Raw genomic sequence first — 14768 nt, 5'->3', positions numbered from 1 at the left:
TAGTTGGCTGACACCTTGAAGGGGAGACTGTCATTTACCTTTTGTTTTTTTTAAGTCTGGAGTCTTGAGTGCAGGCCCTGCCTACAGCAGGAGGTCATCAACATTTTGGATGATCCAGTGAATGTCTTTTTAAAATTATATGATTCTGACACATGCTACAACATGGTTTAACCTTGAGGATATTATACTACATCAAATAAGCCAGTTACAAAAAAGATAAATACTGTATGATTACGTTTATGAGATACGTAGAGCCATCCAATTCATAGAGACAGAAAGCAGAGGGTGCATGCCAGGCGCTGTGGGAAGGGGGGTAGGGAATTGTTTAAGGGGGACAGTTTCAGTGGAAGATGTTCTGGAGATGGATGGCAGCGATGGCTGCACAACAGTATGAGGGAACTAACGCCACTGATCTGTACACTTTAAATGGTCAGAATGGTAAATTTTGTGTTATGTATATTTTCGCACATTAAAAATTATGTGTGAGAAATCGAATTGGTGTCCTACATTTAAAAAATTATGTTATAATCAATTATTTCTCAAAGACAATACTGTGAATTAACATTTGTGAGATGTAAAAATATTGCTGGATTCACTCGCTGATTCAAGCAATACTTGGCATCCAGCTCCATCCAAGCCCATGAGCTCAGCACAAGGATCAAAGATTCAGTTCCAGGCCTAAATTTTTAGAGTAAAGCTGAAGATCTGGCCCAATGAACCCCTGAATCAATGAGCAAAGGTTGCACTCTGTCAGAGGAGACCGAGGAAGAACTGATTAATTTCCCCTGGTGCTGGATGCAGGTTTAGCGGGGCGGGGGGTGCGGGGTGTAGCTGGAGCCTGTTGCATAAGGGCTGTCTCAGAAAGAGGGAGGGTGTCTTGTGATGGTAGGGCCAACCCTGGGCACAGACACAGAATCAAGGTACTGTCAGGTGAGTCTAAGAAATGACAAGAAGACCAGTGGGACTCAGGTGGGGCCCTCAGTGGATCACAGTGACTTCAGAGTCTTTAAGTCTCATACGAGCCTCACTCCAGTCCCCTGTCAGCTGTCAGTTTTGGTCAAGATAAAAAAAAAAAATCTCTGGGTCTTCCGGTCAAGATGGCAACAGAAGTAAATACAGCTCACCTACTCACGCAATCACATCAAAATCACAACCAAACTAAAGAACAACCACCACTAAGAACTGTCAGAAATGAAGTTGAATGGAAGTATGACAACTACAGAATTAAAGAAACCACATCCATCCAGACTGGTAGGAGGGGCGGAGATGTGGAACAGGCTGCTCCTACATTCACGTGTGGTGGATAAAAATTTGGGAGGGATATCTTGGGAGTGAGGAGTCCCAGCCCCACACCAGACATCCCAGCCCAGGGTTCCAGTGCCAGGAAGATAAGTCCCCATAACTTCTGGCTGCAGAAACCAGCAGGGATTGAGTCACTGGAAGAAACTTCTAGAGTCCCACACAATTCCTCTTAAAGAACCCACACATGGACTTACTCAGACTCACTCCATCTGAGCTCCAGCACAGGGGTAGCAGCTTGGAAGGCACCAGTGGCATACATGGAGGACCTGAAGTGTCTGGCACCAAGACAGCAGCTGGGGGACAGCATTTTTCCCAGATAGAAAGATGGGCAGAAGCTATTGTCCCTTTTCTGAGCCCTTCCTCCACAGAGCCACAGAGCTGGCAGGTGGGTGCCATATCTGAGGCGAATTAGCATGGCTAACACAGTTTGCCACACCCTGGAGATCCCCTGAGACTATGTCACACCCAACTTGCAGCATTAACAGTGGCTTTTCAATATGAATGGCTGTCTTGGCTCATGCTTCGCAACTTCATAAATCTGCCAGCTTCAGTAAGCCCACAATTCCTGTACCTCTTGCTAAGTGGCTCCAGGTATGGCACTAGCAGCAGCCAGCCTAGATTCACAGCTTGGCTTTGCCTGGGAATCTTCAAACTCAGCACAAGTAGCAACCATCTCAGATTGCTTTATAGCTCATGCAGGGTAGCCTTGGGAAAAACACAGGTAGGGGTTGACCTTGGCCTACACCACAAGGGAAACACCAGGGCCTGCATACCCAGTGGACAGCTACAGACCATGTTGGGGCACCACCACCCTGCTTCTGCACAGCTAATTTCCACAGAGGGCAGAGACTGGTGGTCAGTGGTCATAGCCAGTCTTTGCAGCTGACTGGCCTGGGTAAATCCCTCCCATTGACCTGCCAAAAGAAATCAAGGCTCAACTACAAGAGGAGGGTGTACTCAGCCCACACAAAGGGTGCACTTTGAGTACTCAGCTTGGGTGATAGGGGAGGCTGTGCCACTGGACCCTACAGGACACTTACTACATTTGGCCACACTACCAAGACAGGGAGTCATAGCGGCTCTAACTAACACATAGAAACAAACACAGGGAGGCTACCAAAATAAGGAGACAAAGGAACATGGCCCAAATGAAAGAACAGATCAACACTCCAGAAAAAGAGCCAAACAAAATGGAGATGAACAATCAGATGCAGAGTTCAAAACACTGGTTATAAGGATGCGCAAGGAACTTAGTGAGGACCTTAACAGCATAAAACGATCCAATCAGAAAGGAAGGATACACTAGTTGAAATAAACAATTTACAGGAATCAGCAGTAGAGTGAATGAAGCTGAGAATCAAATCAATGATTTGGAACACAAGGAAGCAAAAAACAAACAGACAATCAGAACAACAAGAAAAAAGAATCCAAAAAAATGAGGATAGTGGAAGCAGCCTGTGGGACAACTCCAAGCATTCCAACATTTGCATTATAGAGGTGCCAGGAGGTGAAGAGAAAGAGCAAGACATTGGAAATCTATTTGAAAAAATAATGAAAGAAAACTTCCCTAAATTGGTGAAGGGAACCTACATGCAAGTCCAGGAAGCACAGAGTCCCAAACAAGATGGATGCAAAGAAGCCCACTCCCACACACATCATAATTAATACACCAAACATTAAAGATAGAGAATATTAAGCAGGAAAAGAGAAACAGTCTGTTACCTATAGGGTAATTCCCAATGAGACTGTCAGCTGATTCTTAAAAGAAACTTTGCAGGCTAGAGGAATTGGCAAGAAATATTCAAAGACATGAAAAGCAGGGACCTACAGCCAAGATTGCTCTACCCAGCAAAGATATTGTTTAGAATCGAAGGGCAGATGGAGAGCTTCCCAGACAAGAAAAAAAACTAAAGGAGTTCATCATTGCCAAACAATTTGTACATGAAATGTTAAAGGGAATTATTTAAGAAAAAGAAGATCAAAACTGTGAACAAAGAAATAGCAATGAATACATATTTATCAGCAACTGAATCTAAAAAACAAACTAAGCAAACAAGAAGAACAGAGACAGAATCATGGATATGGAGAGTGTTTTGAGGGTTGCCAGATGGGAGGGAGTTGTGGGGGAGTGGGAGAAGAGGTGAGGGGATTAAGAATTACAAATAGGTAGTTACAGAATAGCCATGGGGATGTAAAGTAGAGTACAAAAAATGAAGTAGCCAAAGAACTTATACACATGCCCCATGGACGTTGACAGTGGTGTGGGGATTGCCTGAGGGAGGTGGGGGTGCTGGATGGAGAAGGGAAAGGGGGAAAAATTAGGACAACTTAATAGTATAATCAATAAAATATAATTGAAAAAATCTCTGTAAATCTCAGTTTTCTCATTAATAAAATACTTCTTTCCAAGTTGACAGAATTAAGTAGAAGATGTGTGGAGTGTTTAGCTGAGGTATATATAGATATATATCTACATTTACATCTGCTTCTATATATCACCTATAGATCTACATCTTCTATGTCTCACAGACCTATATACAAAGATAGGTCAGGGTGGGAGGACTCTGACCTCTATTTATAGTTTTCCCTTCTCTTTTCAACCATGGCGTTTTCTTTCTGGGGTGTGATGAGAACATCCTGGGTATGTCTGGCGCCCTTGGTTTCCCAGCCCAGTCTCTTTGTCAGAGAATGGCTGAGAGTGTGGGATCCAGGGTGAGGATCTTAGTGGAGCCGGGGGTGTCAGCAAGGGTGGTTGTTGAGGTTGTGGGTGCATAAGGCTGGCTCTTTTGTTGGTTACTGTGTTGGAGGCCAAATCAGAAAACCAGTCCTTTGGGTGAACAAGTTTGCATTGTTGCCATGGAGGCCACAATATCTTGGCTCCAACCCAATCATCTTACTTCCTAGAGATATAGTTTGGGAGACAATATGGTCATTTTCATCAATGAAAGATAATCCATTCACCACCCATGTGAGTGGCAAGTATGAGTGATTTAGTTGTGATGCAGCCCCCCCCCCCCAAATGATTTGCCCAAGAACAGACAGTGGAGGGAAGGGAAGGGGGGGAACTACAAGGCTCTATTAGTCATTGATATCTCAGCTTGAGTCAGTTTATCAACTCTTACACAGTCATCTCTCAGGACCATGGAAAGTTAACCAGGGGAAGGCAAATAATGGGACCTTGAGAAGGAGAAGAAGTCAGCACAGAGGGAGTAATGGAAGGCCTGTGAATTCTATACAAATTTACTAGCAGTACAGTAATAATTATAGCTAACATTTATTGAGCCCCTACTATAGCCTGTAACTGCACAAAATACTTTATATCTATCCATCTTTATGGGCTTTTTTTTGGATGGGTAAATTATGTTTTTATTTTTATTCATTTCTAATAGATATTTAGCATTTTCTTTAGTTATGAGTCTAGGCATCAGACCACAATATTATTATCATGGTTGTGCCTTTGTCACAGATGTTAAGTCAAAGAGGACTGACACTGCAAATTGATGAAAGTATCTAAGCTATTTTATGGAACCTGGGGATGTCTCAAGATATGTGGATACAAATGGCATTTTTTACCCATTGCTTTATTGGCCACGTCAGGATAACCGCTGAGGATTCCTGCAAAGAAGAGGAAATATGAGAAAAACACTTAGGTTGTCATTGGTGGAAATTTTCACCATGTGTCTTCAGGCTACGAGGTCAATTTATTGGACTCATATGGAAATCAAAAAAGGCTTTGGTTAACTAATCAGTCTCATTTACTTTTTGTCCTCTGGTTTTATTCTTTCTCCTCTTCACTCGCTCTTTTTGTTGAGATATAATTCACATCTCATGCAATTCACCCTTAGAAAGTGTACCATTCAGTGGTGTTTGGTATATTCACAAAGTTGTACAATCATTACCACTATCTAATTCCAGAACATTTTCATCACCCCCAAAAGAAACTTGCACCCCCTAACTTAACTCCCCTAACCCCAGGCCCTGGCCTGGTAACCACTAATCTAATTTCTGGTTTATGGTGTTTTGCAGTTTTCATGGTACAAATCTTTCACTTCTTTTGTTGTATTCACTTACTCTTTTTCTGTTTCTGTCATGCTTGCTTGTTCATTAATTTTTTTAGATTCAATTGTTGATAGATATATATTTAATGTGATTTTATTGCTTAAGTTTTTGATCTTCTATTGTTTGTCTTCAGGAACTACTATAAAGGACACATGGACAAAACCAAGGTGGAGGGTGGAGGCGGGGGAGATAGGTGGGTTTGGCAGGGGTGGGGTGGAGGGGTGGGGGGAAAAATACCCTTTAACATTTTTTATAATACTGGTTTGGTGGTAATGAACTCCTTTAGCTTTTTCTTGTCTGGTAAGCTCTTTGTCTGTCCTACGATTCTAAATGAGAGCTTTTCTAGGTAAAGTAGTCTCGGTTGTAGGTCCTTGCTTTTCGCCACTTTAAATATTTCTTGCCTGTCCCTACTGGCTTGCAAAGTTTCTTTTGAGAAGTCAGCTGATGGTATTATGGGAGCTACATTGTAGGTAACTAAATGATTTTCTCTTGCTGCTTTTAAGATTCTCTTTTTGTCTTTAAACTTTGGCATTTTATTTTATTTAATTTAAAGATTTTATTTATTTGTTCTTAGAGAAAGGAGAAGGGAGGAAGAAAGAGAGGGAGAGAAACATCAATGTGTGGTTACCTCTCACATGTTCCCAACTGGGGACCTGACCCACAACCCAAGTATGTGCCCTGATTGAGAAACTGGTGACCCTTTGGTTCTCAGGCCTTCACTCAATCCACTGAGCCACACCAGCCAGGGCTAACCTTTGACATTTTAATTATGATGATTCTTGGTATGGACCTTTTTGGGTCATGTTGTTTGGGACTCTCTGAGCTTCCTGGATTTGTATGTCTATTTCCTTCACCAGGTTAGGAAAGTATTCTGTCATTATTTTTTTCAAATAGATTTTCAATTTTTTGCTGTCTCTCTTCTCCTTTCAGCATTCCCATGATGAGAATGTTGGTATGCTTGAAGTTGTCTCAGAGTCTCCTTACACTCTACGTTCATTTTGGGGGGATTCTTTTAAAAATTATTTATTTATCTATTTACAAATATATTTTATTGATTATGCTATTATAGTTATCCCATTTTTTCTCCCCTTTATCCCCTTACACCCTGCACCACCCTTTCCTTCCAGTATTCCTCCCCCCTTAGTTCATGTCCATGGGTCATACATAAAAGTTAATTGGCTTCTCCATTTGCTATACAATTCTTAACCTCCCCCTGTCTATTTTGTGCCTACCAATTATGCTTTTTTCCCTGTACCTTCCCCCCTAATGTCCCCTCCCCTCCCCACTGATAACTCTCCATGTGATCTCCATTTCTGTGATTTTGTTCCTGTTCTAGTTGTTCACTTAGTTAGTTAGTTTGTTTGTTTTTTAGGTTCAGTTGTTGATAGTTGTTGTGAGTTTGCTGTTATTTTACTGTTCATAGTTTTTGATCTTCTTCAATTTCTTAGATAAGTCCCTTTAACATTTCATATGATAAGGTCTTGATGATGAACTCCTTTAACTTGACCCTATCTGGGAAGCATTTTATCTGCCCTCCATTATCAATGATAGCTTTGCTTGATAGAGTAACCTTGGATGTAGGTCCTTTCCTTTCATGACTTCAAATACTTCTTTCCAGCCCTTCTTCCCTGTAAGATTTCTTTTGAGAAATCAGCTGATAGTCTTATGGGCATTCCTTTGCAGGCAACTGTCTCCTTTTTTCTTGCTGCTTTTAAGATTCTTTCCTTATCTTTAATCTTGGGTAATATAATTATGATAGGTCTTGAAGTGTTTCTTCTTGGATCCAATTTCTTTGGGACTCTCTGAGCATCCAGGAATTGCATGTCTAGTTCCTTTGCCAGATTGGGAGAGTTTTCCTTCATTATTTGCTCAAATAAGTTTTCAATTTCTTGCTCTTTCTCTTCTCCTTTTGGCACCCCTATGATTCGGATGTTGGAATGTTTAAACTTGTTCCAGAGGTTTCTAAGCCTCTCCTCATTTTTTTGAATTCTTGTTTCTTCATTCTTTTCTGATTGGATGTTTATTTCTTCCTTTTGTTCAAAATCATTGATCTGAGTCCTGATTTCCTTCCCTTCGCTGTTGGTTCCCTGTATATTTTCCTTTATCTTCCTTTGCATAGCCTTCATTTCTTCCTTTATTGGGCTACCATACTCAATCATTTCTCTGAGCATCCTGATTGCAAGCATCCCGATTACCAGTGTTTTAAACTCTGCGTATGATAGCTTGGCTATCTCCTTGTTGCTTAGTTCTTTTTCTGGAGTTCTTTTTGTTTTGTTTTGCCTTGAAGATATTATTTATTTCTTTTTGGACAGAGGGCAATGCTGGGAGAAAGAGAGGGAGAGAAACATCAATGTGTGGTTGCCTCTTTCACATCCCCTACAGGGGACCTGGCCCACAACCCAGGCATGTGCCCTGACTCAAACTGGGAATCAAACTGGTGACCCTTTGGTTCACAGGCCTGCACTGAACCCACTGAGCCATACCAGCCAGGGCTTTTTCTGGAGTTTTGATCTGTTCTTTCATTTGGGCCATATTTCTTTGTCTGGTCACACCTGTTATGTTGTAAGGGGCAGAGCCATAGGTATTCACCATGGCGAGGCAACCCACTTCACTGTGTTGTGGTGGTGTATGTAGAGTAGGAGTGAGAGAGGGAAAAATGTTGTTTGCTTGGCTCTCACCCTTTCTGTCCCTCCCCTCGCTTCCCACAAATGGATTGTGTCCTTTCAGGTGCTGATTCCCCAGTGGGTGGGCTTGGGTATGTTCTAGGATCCCGTGGGCCTCTCCAAAGGACTCTCCTATGAGACTGGGAGTTTCTCACACTACCTCAACCCCCACAGGTTTTTACTGCCAGAGGTTTTGAGGCTTTATTTCTCCACACTGGAACCCTGGGTTGTGCAGTTTATCTCACTCCCCAGTTGTTCCTCCTGGTTTATCCACACACAAATGTGGGACAACCAGACTCCACCTCACCTGCCCAGTCCTCCAGCCACCTTCTTGTCATGTGTCCTCTTAGCCCCAGCTTCCCATCTCCGCTTCTCCTACCTGCCTGGATGAAGGTTTCTTCTTTAACTCCTTGGTTGTTGGACTTCCATACTGTTTGTTTTTCTGGCAGTTCTGGTTGTTTTTTGTTTTTAAACTGGTTGTCAACCTTCCTTTCATTGTATGAGGAAGTGAAGCATATCTACCTATGCCTTCATCTTGGTTGGCAGATTCTTTTTTCTTTTTGTCGTACTGATTGGGTGTTTTTTTCTTCCTTATATTCCAAATCACTGATTTGTTTCTTGGCTTCACATATTGTATTACTGTTTCTTTGTAAATTATTCTCAGTTACTGGATTCTTAATTTCTGGTGGGTCCTTTTTATGCTGTTGGTTTTTTCCCTAAATTCATTGAGCATCCTTATAACCAGTGTTTTGAACTCTGCATCTAGTAGATTGCTTGTTCCCATTTTGTTTAGTTGTTTTCTGGAGTTTTGTTTTATTCTTTCATTTGGGACATGCTTCTTTGTCTTCTCATTTTGGCAGCCTCCCTGTGTTTGTTTCTATGTATTGTATTAGGTGGGCCTGCCATGTCTGCCAGGCTTGATAGTGTGGCCTAATGTAGTAGGTGTTCTGTAGGATCCAGTGGCACAGCCTCCCTGATCACCCAAGCTGGGAACTTGAGGTGTGCTCCCCTCCATGTGGGCTATTTCTTCTGTTGTAGTTGAGCCTTGATTGCTATTGGCACATCAATGGGGGGGATTTACTTCCAGGCTGATCGGCTTCAAGAATTGGCTGCACAACTGACCTCTGACCACTGTTGAGGGTCAGCTGTGAGGGGTCCACCCCACAGAGCAGGACTTACCTCAGTGGCACTCTGGTGCTGTTGAATCCACCCCTTGAGCATGTCATTTGTGGAGGTGTTTTGGTGGGGATGCTTCAGTATCATCTGAAGCTGTCTACTGAATAAGCTGGCTCTGGGGCCTCCTGGGAGGTGCAGACCAAGGTCAGCCACCATGTGTTCTGCCTGGGGCCACCTGGCATGAGCTACAAAGTGATCTGCGGGTTGCTGCTACTTGTGCTGGGGTTCGAGGTGCCCAGGTGTGGCCAAGCTGTGAGCTAAGGCCAGCACTGCTAGTGCTGGACCTGGGGCCACTTAGCAAGAGGTTAAGGGTACACTGCAGCCAGATGCTGCTTGTTTGAGAGATTCTAGGAAAATCTGAAACATGAGCCACAATAGGCCATTTGTTTGGGAAAGCCACTAGAAATATTGGGTGGGCCTGAAAGTTGGGTGGGGCGGAGCCTCAGGGAATCACCAGGGCAGAGCAAATGGTATGAACCAGGTTGATGGAGTCTCAGACATGGCACCCACATGCTGGCTTTGTGGGGAGAGGGCTCATCAAAGGAACAATGGCCTCTGCCATCATTTCTGTCTAGGAGAAAGCTGTCCCTCCTTCCCAGCTCCCTCCCTGATATTGTGCAATTCAGTATCCTCTCCGACCTGTGGGAAAATGTTAAGCAGTGTGTGTAGGTATGTGTATGTGTAATTGTATGAATAAAATCTCAGAAGGGGAAGGGTCAGGAAAGAAATATATTTCAGGAGATACTGGCCAAAATTCTTTCAAATTTGATGAAAACTATAAACCCACATATCCAAGACTCAAAGAATTACAAGCAGAATAAACATAAAGAAAACCAAATGCTGACACATCATCACCAAATTGCTAAAAACCAGTGATAATGAAAAAATTGTTTAAAATGTCAGAGGCAAAGATACATTAAATATAGAAGAACAAAGGTTAGAATTACCACAGATTTCTTGTCAGAAACAATATAAACTAGAGGACATCAGAACATCTTTAAAGGCTAAAGAAAAAAAATGTCAGTCTAGACTTCTATATCTAGTGAAAATATTCTTCAAGAAAACCCCAAGCATTTTCAAAAACACTAAAGCTGGGGGAATTTGTTTCTTGCAGATACGCGCTGTAAAGAAATATTAGAGAATGTTCTTCAGGAAGAAGGAAAATGGCCCCAGATGGAAACTTGGATGTATATATGGGAAGGAAGACCACTGGAAAGGGGAAACAAAAAATAATTTTTCTTATTAAAAATTTTTAACAAGGTAATTGACTGTTTAAAAGCAAAATAAACCTGATATTGTGGAGTTTATAACATATCTAGATGGAAAAAGTAGGACAGCAACAACATGAAGGTTTGGAGAAGAGAAAACAAGACCCCCCCCAACATTTTCTTGACTCTTTTGCAAGTTAATTGGTTATATGATTGTGTTCTGGCCAATGTGGTATGAGCAGAAATGGTGTGTGCAATTCCAGGGATATAAAGAAAGAAGATAAGTCTTTTTTGTCTCTCTGTTCCTTCTTCCTGCCTGAAATTCTGGCTGGAGCTCCAGAAATTATCTCGAACCAAAAGGTGACCTTTGGATATTGGACAGTGACTTTTCCTTCCCTGGATAATGAAAGAGCAACAAGATATAAGGAGCCCGGTTCTCCAACACCATGGATTGCCAGGGCAAATCTGGATGGAGCCCTGGATATTTTATAGTAAGAAAAAGAATTTTTCTTGTTAAGCTACTGTTATTTGGAGGTTTTCCCCAACCCAGAGCTGAATGCAATTCTAACTAATATGGTTAGCTGTTTGAAAGAGTAATGCAGTTGGTGAATCTCTGACCAGATGTTCTAAAAGAAAAAAAAAAAAGAAGAAGAGAAAGCTCGTATATCTCTTCATACCATGCCCCTCTCCTTTCTTGGAGACTGAATAAAAACTTTATTCTCTAAAAAAAAAGGACAGAGAGAGAATAGACACAAAAATATGAAGATTTAAAAAGGGGACATAATCATAAATACAGCAAAAAATTACAAAGATAATAACAGACTTTGAGAAAACTTACAGCAATAATTTTCACACTCAGAAAAAAAAATTTCTAGAAAAAAAATCATCAAAAGTAAGCCAAGAAAAATCAGGCTCAAGACAAATACTTGTATACTGATGATGTTCGTAACAGCCTTATTCACAATAGCTGAAAAGTTGAAACAACCTGGATGTCCATTGACAAATGAATGTGGTCTACCCATACAATGGAATATTATTCCACCTTAAAAAGAAATGAAATTCTGAGACATTCTAAAACATGGATGTACCTTGAAGACATTATGCTAGGTGAAATAAGCCAGACGGAAGGATAAATATTGTATGGTTCCTCTTATACAAGGTACCTAGAATGGTCAACATCACAGAAACAGAAAGTAGAATAGAGACTACCAAGGACTGGGGGCAAGGAGGAAATTGGGAGTTACTGTTTATTGGACACAGAGTTGCAGTTTAGGAAGATGAAAAAGTTCTGGAGTTGGATGGTGGTGATGGTTGCACACAATATGAGCGTACTTAATACCATCAAACGTTATACACTTAAAAATGGTCAAATGCTAAATTTTGTTTTATGTATTTTACTAGAGTAATTTTTTTTTTCTTTTTAGGTGTTTTAGAGGAGGAGGATTTTTCAGGATAGCTGGGCTTCCATGTTGCGAGAAATGGAATGCTGGCTCTGACATTCTAAAACATCAAGGTTGATGACTTCTGCTCTGTGTTCTATTTTAGTGTCTATGTCATTGGAAGAAATAAAGGGTGCATATATATGATTTTATAGCAATTAGGAATTAGGAAGGGCAGGCATAACTTCTGTTCCCAGCAGGAAGCCTGTTAATAAAGAAGAGAGAAGCCCCTGGAACTAAATGACTCCACCTTGCCACCAGGAAGCAAGCCCTGGCCATTTTCTTTTGTGAACTGGCAAGTGAAGTCTGCTCAGGGTTACTAACCAAGGTCAACTTTTAGAGATTCTGGTGGGGATGACATCATTTGGCACCAGGCTGTGAGCAGGGCTCCAGGGTAAAACCAGCTCCCACTACCTGCCTTTCAGAGGCTCTGTCTGCAGAATGCTGTTCTTTCCTGATAACCCCTGCCTTCAGAATCACCTGAGCCTCAGATATGCACCAGCAATCCACTTTGCAGTACCGCACATTCCAGATCCCTGTGTATCAGGGAGGCCACGCCCAGATTCCACAAGACAGCCTCAGCTGACCCAGCTCCTTCTGCTCACCCTCAACACCTTTTCAGGTGTTTCAGCCTTGTGACTGAGCCACGTGTCCACATTTGTGTGTAATGTCACCCATACGAGAGGTAGCTTTCTTCTTCATCCCAAGTACACGTCTGCAACGAGCCTGGTTCGGCCTTTGGCAGTAGATACAATGGTGGGAGTCTGTCAGTGTGCTCTGTGCAGCGCCTCTTCTGCAAGGGCAGCTCCAGGCACCCACACTTTGCCTCATGACTCTTCCAAAGCCTCTGAGTCTCTTCTCCACAAAGCTCAGGTTGCCTGACCTGCTGAATTGCTTCATATTCCCTCTGCACTGCAGCCCAGCTGGCCTGCTCGACCTCCCCAGCACAACCTACCCCCCAGGGCCTCTGTTTGGGATGTTCGTCCTTGTGGGTCCTGGCCACAGTCTAATGCCCCGTCTGTGTTAGAGTTCTCCAGAGAAACGGAACAGCTGGGATGTGTATATAGTAGATGGAGAGATGGACCTAGATCTATCAATCTTTTTATCCTATCTACCTAGCATCTATCTACAGAGAGGTTTAGTTTAAGGCATTGGCACACATAATCATGGGGACTGGCAAGTCTGAAATCTGCAGGGCAGGTGGAAGGCTGGAGATCCGAGGAAGAAGAGATGCTGCGTCCAAAAGATATCTTTCAATAAAATGCAGTTAACCTTTTAAACAGTACTGGGCTCACCTTTCCTGTCCTGACTGGGTTGGGGTTCTGTGGTTTTCTCTGACCCTTCAGCCTGTGCCCTTTCTCTGTCCCCGTGCCTCCCACACAGCCCTCCGCCCCTTTCCCTGACATGCTGATTCTTCTCTTCCCCTGAGAAGAATCAGTTGGACTGATGGGAAAAGTCATGGATATGTGAGTCAGGTTTGGGTCCTGATGTAGACATTCCCTTTCCTTGTTGGTGACGTTGAATAGGTCACTTAAGCTCTCTGAACCTCAGTCTTCTCTTTGTGAAATGTTGTTGTGTGCCCACCTCTTTTTAAAAATTTTAATTAAATTTATTGGGGTGACATTGGTTACTAAATCTATATAGGTTTCAGGTGTACAGTTCTACAACACATCATCTGTATATTGTATTGTGTGTTTACCACCCAAAGTCAAGTCTCCTTATGTCACATTGATCTCCCCTTTACCTTCTCCTAAAAAATACGGAATGTGTCACAAATTTGCATGCCATCCCTGTGCAGACCCATGCTAATCTTTGTATCATTCTGATTTTAGTGTATGAGCTGGCGAAGTGAGCACACGTGCCCACCTCTTGTCACGTGTAAAGTACCCGGCACTGAGTGTATGCTTCATTTGTTTTACTCCCTGTTGTCTCCATGACCAGGTGCTGCCTCGTCCCCTCACATTGGCCCCTCTCCCCAGCCATGAACATGGATCGGAAGACTCAATATTGGTGTGTTAGTCAGGATTCTCCTGAGAAACAGAACCCATAAGATGTGTATTTATAGAGAGAGGTTGTGGGCCTGCAAAGTCTGAAATCCGCAGGAGAAGCTGGCAGACTGGAAATTTCAGTGAGAGTCGATGTGGCAGTCAAGTCTGAAGGCAGTCCAAGGCAGAATTCCTTCCTCCTTGTGGAACCTCAGTCTTTTCTCTTGGACTTACTGGATGAAGTTTACCACATTATGGAGGGTAGTGTGTTTTCCTCAAGTTGACTTAAATGTTAACCACATGTAAAAATACATTCATAGCAACATCCAGACTGATGCTTGACCAAACAACTGAGTACCATAGTCTGGCCAAGCTGACACATAAAATCAAACTTCACACCTGCTGTCAAGGTTCACCTCTGAAGTTGATAGCTTCTAATGGCTGGCATTAGCTGAATATTTACTACAGACCAGGTACTGTGCTAAGTTCTTTCTTTGGCTTGTTTGATTTAATTCTCGTAACAACCACATGAAGTAGTATTTATTTTGATTCTTAGCTTATAGAGAAGAGAGCTAAGGTTGAGAGAGTTTAAGTAACTAACCCAAGATTGCACAGCAACCTGTGGAGCTGGGGTTTGAAGCCTGGAAGTCCCACTGCAGAGCCCACTGATTTAGTCTCACACAATCCTGCTGCCTCTTTCAGAATCTTCAAGAGACTCTGTCCCCTTCCCTGGGCCCTACTGGGACTTGCAGGTCTCCAAAGCATTTTCTCTCCTCTGCCCATGTCTTATTGCTGTCCCTGCTTGTTGGGAGCAGGTAAAGTGTTTGTTGAATAACTAAAGCCCAGAATTGCATGTGGCCCGGCATCTCTGCCCTCCACCTTGAGCCAATGAGGAAGGAGAGCAGCCAGCTCCCTACCTTGCTCCCGTACCAGCAG

General features: G+C 42.6%; 1 non-coding gene across 1 annotated transcript; it reads right to left on the bottom strand.

Moving 5' to 3' along the window:
- Window positions 1-13600: 13600 nt before the first annotated feature.
- LOC112298515 (U6 spliceosomal RNA) lies at window positions 13601-13703 on the bottom strand. Its single transcript, XR_002974154.1, has one exon. It is a non-coding gene; the product is annotated as a U6 spliceosomal RNA (small nuclear RNA).
- Window positions 13704-14768: the final 1065 nt, after the last annotated feature.

Source organism: Desmodus rotundus, chromosome 1, assembly GCF_022682495.2.
Source record: "Desmodus rotundus isolate HL8 chromosome 1, HLdesRot8A.1, whole genome shotgun sequence".
Classification (NCBI taxonomy): domain Eukaryota; kingdom Metazoa; phylum Chordata; class Mammalia; order Chiroptera; family Phyllostomidae; genus Desmodus; species Desmodus rotundus.
This window is presented reverse-complemented; position numbering and strand designations above follow the sequence as displayed.